We start from the raw sequence: 9,069 nt of genomic DNA on the forward strand, positions 1-9,069 counted from the left end.
TATAAACACTTGAATATTGAATATTGTTAAACATTTACAGCTTTTCTCCAGTTCTCAAAGCATACAGAAGAAACATACAGTGTAAAATGTAGTAAAATGTTTTAATAAAACAGTAAAAAATACAAATACACTCATACCATTCTCACCATTCAGCATTTCATGTAAAATATACTTCATCAGTGAAATATAGAGCATACTGTACATACATGTATAATAAGATTATTAGGTAAAACATTATTTGGCTAATTTTGTTATTACCAGGCGGCACGGTGGCTCAGTGGGTAGCACTGTCACCTCATAGCAAGAAGGTCCTGGGTTCGATTCCCAGGTGGGGCGGTCCGGGTCCTTTCTGTGTGGAGTTTGCATGTTCTCCCAGTGTCTGTGTGGGTTTCCTCCGGGAGCTCCGGTTTCCTCCCACAGTCCAAAAACATGCAGTCAGGTTCATTGTAGACACTGAATTGCCTTGTAGGTGAATGTGTGTGTGTGTGTGCCCTGTGATGGACTGAGTCCCGTCCAGGGTGTTACTGTGTGCCTTGCGCCCATTGAAGAGCTGGGATAGGCTCCAGCACTCCCTGCGACCCTGATTGGATAAGCGGTTAGGAAAATGATTAAATTTTGTTATAACCATCTTAGTAAAAACTACAAACATTCTGGCTTTTATTTTTCTTCAATGAAAACATCCTAAAACCTTCTCTTAACCTTAACACTGAAACAGGGATTAGCTTTCTACACTTCTGTCATTTAGTTTTTTCATTAAATGTTGGCGCTTTATCTTTTCTGCAGGATTTGGTACTATTTTAGGCCGTTTTTTAAACAGCCTGGATAAAATTCCTCCAGATGACATTCTGTGTAGTGAATGAACTTGTAGAGCAAGTACCGCCAGTATGATTACCAAAACTGATCAGAAGTAATTAAAAGTCATTTTGTGAGCTGATTCCTGCTTCTTGCAGCCTTTTACCCCATTTGGTCATTGAAGTCTTCATGCCAAAGTTGGGTTTGTGATGATGCGCTGGGTGAAGGTAACTCTTCTTCAGGACTAAGTCCTGAGTCCTCAGATGTTTCGCTCATGTCATCTTCGGGTTTTGGCTTCGCGTCATCGATCTTTTTCGAGATTATTTTATGCCACTTTGGGAGGACGTGGCAGACGATGACTCCATAGTTGGAGACCATCATGGCAGAGACCTGGATGAGGGTACGCTGATCCGTTTGGGTGATGAAGAGTGGAATTGAACAAAGCCAGACGAACAAATGAAAGAGCATGCTGAAGACTATCGGCTCAGTATTGTCCACTCTTCCTTTGAAGGCTAAGAAGAAGCACGACATGGCTAGAGCCGCAATGTAGACATGCATCGCTCCGACCAGAGAGCCCTGAGTGCACTGACGGATTTTGATAACTGACTCAGATAACTCCTTCTCTTCAACCTTTGGAGAACCGAATATGAACCAGAAGAAAAAAACAAGAACTTGAGCACCAGTCAGTAGAGCGATGATGATATAACGCTTGTTAAACTTACTGAAGAAGCGCTGCCTCTCAGGGCTGATAGACATGATGGCTAAGAACGACACAAAAGCTTTCGTGAGAATGCACGACACACAGAGGGTGAAGGCCAGACCATACATGGCCTGCTGGGCCCTGCAGTGGTGGTCGCTGGGCCAGCCTAAAAAGAGAATCAGACCTCCGAAACTCACCATCAGGCCAAACATCATAATACAAGACAAGACTACGTTGTCCTCGATTATGGAATTGTTCCTGTGTAGAACGAAATAGATCAGCGATGATACCAGTAGCAGGATTCCTATCACTGTTCCAATCAACACCACAATGGAGTACGCTGAGGACCACTCCAAATACTGAATCTCCCACTACAGAACCTGATAGAGAATAAGTTCCCTCTGGACACTTTTGACACTTTACTTCATCTGTGAAGAGAAAAAAGGTGGAAAAGCTACATTAGGAGAACGGCAGTGAAGGTACAGACCAGACGAGTGTTCTTAATAAAATGACCAAAGACAAACAATTGATGTAAAAGTGCAAAATGACAGGAATGTACATGTCAAAGACCGAATGACTGATAAAAAACAGGTTCTGTACAGAGCAGAGGACGTATTTTGACATTTCCAACAGGGATGCTTATAAAGGAACAAAGACTCTGGTTTAAATTTATTACAAATTCAAATCCAGTAAAGTTGAGAAAGTGAAAAATGTTGATTGATGATTTGTTAACCTCCTTTTCATTTTTTTTCTTTCAGCTGATCGCTTATATAGAGGTCTCTACAGCAAATCTGGATGCCCTCCTGAAGCAACCCTTCTATTTGTATTTGGGTTTGTGAGAGTGCACAGACAGGTACTGGTTTTTTCAGCATCGTTTTTTAATCTTACCTTTTATCCACAGAGATCGTTCATGGTTTTCTGAATGACTGAACAAATGTGACAGACTGTAAAGTACAGAGGAAACGCTGTCTGCGTCGAGCTCGCAGCATTCTTAAGGACTCCTCCCATCCTGCACACAGACTGTTTGCCCTCTTGCCCTAGACAAGACCAAGACCAGCAGATTGAGGAACAGCTTTTTCCCCAGAGCTGTCTCCATACTGAACTCTGCCCCTCGTTAACCCGCCACATCTCTCCTCCTGGTAAAGGTTGCGCTACAAACCTTTTCTCATTTGTTCATAATTTCCACCTATATCGTATACATCTGTCTATTATGTTCATTGCACCTTAATCTGTATCACCTTAATTTCAATCTGTATATTATGTCTATAGCACTCCCATCTATACATCATGTTTACAGTACATTCAATAATATATTCACCTGTATATATTGTTCATACCACTGCCCGTATTTTGTAAATAATGTATATCGTAGATACTGTACATCCTGCACTTGCTGCTTATTGCACTTCTGGTTAGATGCTAAACTGCATTTCGTTGCCTTGTACTTGTACATGTGTAATGTTAATAAAGTTGAATCTAATCTAATCAAATCTAAAATCCTTGCCTGATGAAGCTTCCCAAAAAATGACAACCCTCGACCCATCCTTACTTATGACTGAGGCTTTTGTTAATGCTCCATCACCTGTTTTTTACAGGGATCATTTGTCCACATTTTTGATACCCTTTTCCGGGCTTGGGATCAGCACTGAAGGTGCACTGATGTGCGTCCTCACAACATCCAGGTTCATGAGCCACCATGCACCATGTATTTGTAAACCATGCCCTGGATTTAAACCCCCTGAGCTGAGGCAGTACTGCTACCAGCAGCGTGGTTACCATCACACCACACCAGCTCACAGGATAAAGCAGTGCATGGTGAAAAATATATTAAAAATAAATAAATCACTGCTTTCTGTTTTGTTTGTTTTTGGTTTATTTATATTTTTCACGTCATGGAGCACATAACTGCACTAAAAAAAATACTCCAGCCGGCAGATCTGCGTAAGAACCGGATCCTTCTGTTTTAGAGGAAATGATTCTACATCCATCCATACTCACCTGACACGTAGTAAAATCCAGCATCACACTTTTTACATTCATAGCAGCAGGTCGAAAGTTCTAATATCCTAAATTCTACAGGCTCGCAGGTCTTTAAACACTTTGAGATGGGCACCTAAGATTTAAAAAAAGGTTTAGTTAAAATACTCAAAGAGGTCTGAACCTACAATTAAAGTCAAAAGTTTACATACTCAGGAGTGATTTGTATATCATGTTACATTCTGACTTTCATCATTTTTGCTTTTTAATTTTCCTTTTCTTTCTATGACTGCCATTCATAAAAATAGGAACGAACGAACTTTAATTTTAACTGTCATAACTTTGTATAGATCTGTATCCTGGCATATTTAACACACAGTTCATGTCGTACAGGTCTGAAGCACTGAACTCAGTCTCACCGTGTTGTTGGACCGTTGGATTTTGCTCTCATTGACCTCCACTTTCCCATTTCTGATGAGGAATCTTCCTACCACGTCAAGCACCCTGTCGTCACCACTCTTCTTCCACATGACGAGGTTGTATCCGTTTTCGAATTCCCCCTTGTCGTTAAAGGAAAGTGTCTGGTTGTCCATGCTAAATTTTATCTGGCGTAGAATGCTTAACAGCTAAACATTATAAAGAGTCATTTGTTACTTGAGTACTTGAGTTTTATTTTAATAATGAGTTTGTTAAACAGCTTCGATGTTGTTAACTGTTTCCCTTTTTGCATCTCGATTTAGAAACGATTCAACGACTACATTTCTCTCATCATAATCTTCAGCACTTTACTGCTGAACCACCTCAGCACCTAATAAGAAAACGTTAAGCGTAAACCACACTTTTCAGTGGACTTGGCTTTGGTGGTGGAGGTGTTACCCTGGAAGTGTTATAAGAACTAGAGAGAGTGAACAGCATTAGGCTCTGTTTTAATACAGTTTGCTTGGTGGTGCAGTTAGCTGCCCCAAAAAGGGGCTGAATTTAAGTTTTTACCGACATAAATAAACAACATTTACCTTCCAAGGAAGAAAGTCTGCGTCTCCAGAACAGGAAGTGTCGCTGCAGTTGAGGAGTTCCCTGATGGCGTTAACGATGGCATACACCGGAACTCTCTGACTGTAAGCAAGGACGGATTAAGGATAGTCTGGGCCCCTTATGAATGATTTGTATTGTATCAATTCATCTGCCAGGCTCATGTTCAGATCTGAAGGATATGCTGCAGTGAGTGAGTTAACCTTTAAAGTGAGCTCACTGTTGGACATATTGTCAGGCATGAAAAGAACATCAAATAGCTCAGTTAAGTGTGTGTATGCATTCAAACTGCTTGAAATTGCTTGTCTTAAATTTAAATAATTGCAAAATTGCTAAATTAATTTGTGTCTCTGCGCTTAAGAGAAATTGAACATAATAATTTTGAAACAATATAAATTCAGAAACATTAAGTAAGGGCCTGAATCGCATATTTGCAACAAAACGTCTGTTATGAAATATGGTAGCTTGCCTGGCAATTTGTAGGTCCCTAGAAAGTCAAGGAGCCATGATAAATGACTTCTATGGAAGTCATGGGCCCCATAGTAGGGGCCCTCGTGATCAAGGGCCCTCTAATGGTATGCCCTGCTCTTCTCTAGGGCCCTCTGGTAGGGGCTCTCATAACCAGGGCCCTCTAAAAATATGCCCCCCTCTTTCCTAGGACCCCTAATAGCCAGAAGTCGAAGTCAGAGCAGTGCCACAACGCCTCATCCATTTTCATAAGGGGCCCAAAAGCATGGCTAGGGCCCCCAAAAGCATGGCTAGGGGCCCCAAAAGCATGGTTAGGGCCCCCAAGAGGCCCTGGGGTCAAAGTCCCTAATAGTCAGAGGATCCTTAAAATGGAGGGCCCTCGGAAATAAAAATATATTGTATCATAAATGTTGATAGGCATCGCAAAATGTTTTGGGCCAGGGCCCCACGCCCTGGTGATGTACGGGAGTGTCCTACCCCAGAGAGCTGCCTTAAGGTCTTAAAAAGCTCGTTCTCGAACTCACGGCCCTGGTCGTGATGCAATTTTAAAGGGAATCCAAAGCGGAGAATAAAATCATTGAATAGCTTTTCTGCTGCGGTCTTCGCTGACTTGTTTTTGGTGGCATACGCGTGAGCAAATCTTGTGAAATGATCTATCACGACAAGTATATATTCAAACCCGCCTTTACTTTGCTCCAAGTGGAGGTAGTCGACTGAGACAAGCTCAAGGGGCAGGCTGGTGGAAATCCTACCCATTGGGGCTCTAACATGAGTCACTGGTTTCTTCTGTTTGATGCATGGACATCTTCTTGTCACGTGAGTCTCAATGTCCTTTTTCATGTAAGGCCAGAAGAATCTTTCACGAGCTAAGGAAAGGACTCTTTCCACACCCACATGGCCCATGTCATCATGGAGGTACCTTAATGCCATGCTTCTGTACTTGGTGGGTAGAACAAGTTGGCAGTGCTGACTGGTTTTACGATAGAGCAGCCCTTTATCAAGGACCAGTTTTCCCCACTCATACAGAAGCTTTCGACTGGAACCATTTACTCTCTGTTTGGCTTCATTTGTAAGTATTTGGTGTGTCTCTTTCAATTTTAGTACTTCCCCAATAGCAGGATCTTCTCTTTGTGCTTTTTCCATTTCATCATGGCTAACAGCCAACAAGGGACTCTGAACACTCTGCTCTGTTGACGTATCCAAAGTGGCCATCCAGGCTATGTCTTTACTTTTGGCCACTTGACTGCCTTCCCATGTTGCATGTATGGCTTCAGGAGACAGCTCTTCTACACAATCTGCCACATACTTGTCGATGTCTAATGGCCAGCGAGACAATGTATCCGCATCAACATTGACGGCACCTGGCCGGTATTTGATGTCAAATCTGAACTCGGAAAGTTCTCCCACCCATCTGTGACCAACTGCATTTAGCTTAGCTGTTCGCATAATGTAGGTCAAGGGATTGTTATCAGTGTATATGGTAAAGTGAGGGGCATAGTAAAGATAGTCCCTGAATTTATCACACACCGCCCACTTCAGTGCAAGGAATTCTAATTTTCCTGAGTGAAAGTGATAGTTCTTTTCTGCAGGTGTAAGTGTTCTGGACCCATAGGCGATGACCCTCAATTTTCCATTTTGGCACTGATAAAGTACAGCTCCAAGTCCCTGCTCAGAAGCATCAGTATTAAGTACAAAGGGCAACTCAAAATTTGGGTAAGCGAGGACAGGGGGGTTAGTCAGAATGTCAATTAACTTCTCTAGGGCATTTTGGTGCTCCTCTGCCCACTTGACCGGGTCTTTAGAGGGTAACTGAGTTCCTTTCCCTCTGGTCTTACTCATTTTATTTACCCCTGCAGCTGGTGGCTTTGCTTGCAAAAGCTCATAGATGGGTTTGGCAACTCTGGAGAAGTCTTGTATGTAGCTTCTATAATAGCTCAAGAACCCCAGTAATTTCCGTACCTCTCCAACAGTTGCTGGGGCCTTATCCCTAAGTGAAAGTACCGCCTCCAGATCCTTTGGATCGATTCTTACACCATCTGCTGAAACTAGGTGCCCCACGTAGCGGACCTCGCTCTTGAAGAACTCACATTTGGTAGGCCTGAGTTTGACTCCCTGTTCCCGGAGGGCTTTTAGGACTTTCCTTACACCTTCCACATGATCCTCAAATGATTTGGAATAACACAGCACATCATCAAGGTATGGGATACAATGTTCATCACGCAGTGAGTTCAACATTTCCTCCATGCTTCTTTGAAAGGCTGCAGGAGCATTTGATAAACCGAATGGGATACGCACCCATTCATACAATCCCCAAGGGGTAATGAAAGCTGTGAGATGTTGTGATCCATCAGCTATGAAGCCTTGATAATAGGCCTTCCCTTGGTCCAGGATTGAGAACCAACTATAGCCTCCAAGAGTGTCAAGGAGATCCTGGATCCTGGGTAGGGGATGCCTATCTGAAATGGTCTTCTGGTTTAGCAACCGGTAGTCAATACACAGCCTTAGTGTACCATCTTTCTTGCGTACACATACTACTGGAGCAGAATAAGGAGATTTAGATCTCACAATCCATCCCTTAACCAGTAAGTCTTGAATGTACTCCTTGACTTCTTTGTAGAGTGGCTTTGGGATAGCAGAATAGGACTTCTGAACTGGGATATCATCTTTAAGTGAGATTGACATCTGGAGACTAGGAATACAACCAATGTCATTCTCATCACGAGCGAACACTGTGGATTCTTCATAAAGCATCCTTCTAACAACTTCCTGCTGACTTTCTTCTAAGTGGCTTAAGTTGACAGGAGGGTGCCATAATTCTGCCCGATGGGTTTCCTCAACTCTCACCTCAGGTGTAACGCCAAACTGATTTACAGTGTGGTGGGCAGCCTGGTCAGTTTCAATTACTTTGGAAATGGCATGGATGGTACCAATTACTGTCTTCCGTGGAAGCATGATATTGTGCTTGGTATAATTATTAATGGGCACTTCGACATATGGACTACTAGTACGACTGACTTCCACGAGCCCTTCAGCCACAATCAGTTGCTCTAATGGTGTGCTATTGTTGTCTGTCTTAAACAGCACTACTGGTTCATGTGGACTAAAGTCAACAGGGATATTGCACTTTATGCGTGTAACTTCGCCTGGAAGGACAACAATGTCCTGGGGCCCCACCTTTGCCGGAGCTTGTTCTAAGTCAGTAGTCCTTGACTGGATGAAATTTACAATGACACTAGCCTCCTCCTCTCTAATCTCCATTGCCCCGCTCAAAAGGTTGGCCAGCGTAAGCGGTATACGTGGTCCACTTTCTTGCCCTTCAATAAGTTCTTCAATAACATTGAACCCTAGTACTGGTCTTTCAAGGCTCATGTGGCTCACTAAGAAAGGCACTTGAATGGACAAATCTGGATCATCATTCCCTGGCAGGTTCACCCTTGCTTCTACCCAACCATCAAAGGGGAGAATTTCTCCGTTTACTGCATGGACATTAAGAGCTTTGGTCCCCATCAGCTCACTTAGAGATCGGATAGGCAAATCAGGTAAGTACTTGGCTCTCCATGAGTGATCAAGAATGCTACTTGAGCTCCAGTGTCGAGGAGGACTGTTACAGAATATCCATTTATGTAACACTTGAGCAGACATTTACTACCAATTAGCTGAGCCATTTTTTCATTATTTGGTGGTCCCTCACAAGTAGCTGGCATCAGTGTCGGCGTAGTATTACGTGTTTCGACATCAGAGTGGGACTGCTTCCTTAAGCCGGTCACAGGTTGTCCCTCTGCCGTGACCGAACCTCGTTTCCCGAAGGCTTTGGTTTCCTCATGCATCCTATGACTTTATGCTCTTCTTCACCACACAGGAAGCAATGAGTGCAGTTCGTTAGGCCCTTTCGCACACACTCTGGGCATCTGTAAGGTCGACTCCTTTTTAGCATGTGGGGCTGATTAACACTACATGAATATGCATGTTCATTCACTTTAGATTGTCTCAGCGAATCAACAACAGTGGTAAGTGCTTCAATATGTGCTGTTAATTGCTGTAGTGTTTTGACTTGGCTCTTGGGTTCTAATGTCTTTTCTTGGTTTTCACAGTCAGGAGATAGC

General features: G+C 43.0%; 1 pseudogene; it reads right to left on the bottom strand.

The window, feature by feature from the left end:
- Nucleotides 1-851: 851 nt before the first annotated feature.
- Nucleotides 852-8,793, bottom strand: LOC134320369 (G-protein coupled receptor family C group 6 member A-like; annotated as a pseudogene).
- Nucleotides 8,794-9,069: the final 276 nt, after the last annotated feature.

Source organism: Trichomycterus rosablanca, chromosome 9 (genome assembly GCF_030014385.1).
Source record: "Trichomycterus rosablanca isolate fTriRos1 chromosome 9, fTriRos1.hap1, whole genome shotgun sequence".
Classification (NCBI taxonomy): domain Eukaryota; kingdom Metazoa; phylum Chordata; class Actinopteri; order Siluriformes; family Trichomycteridae; genus Trichomycterus; species Trichomycterus rosablanca.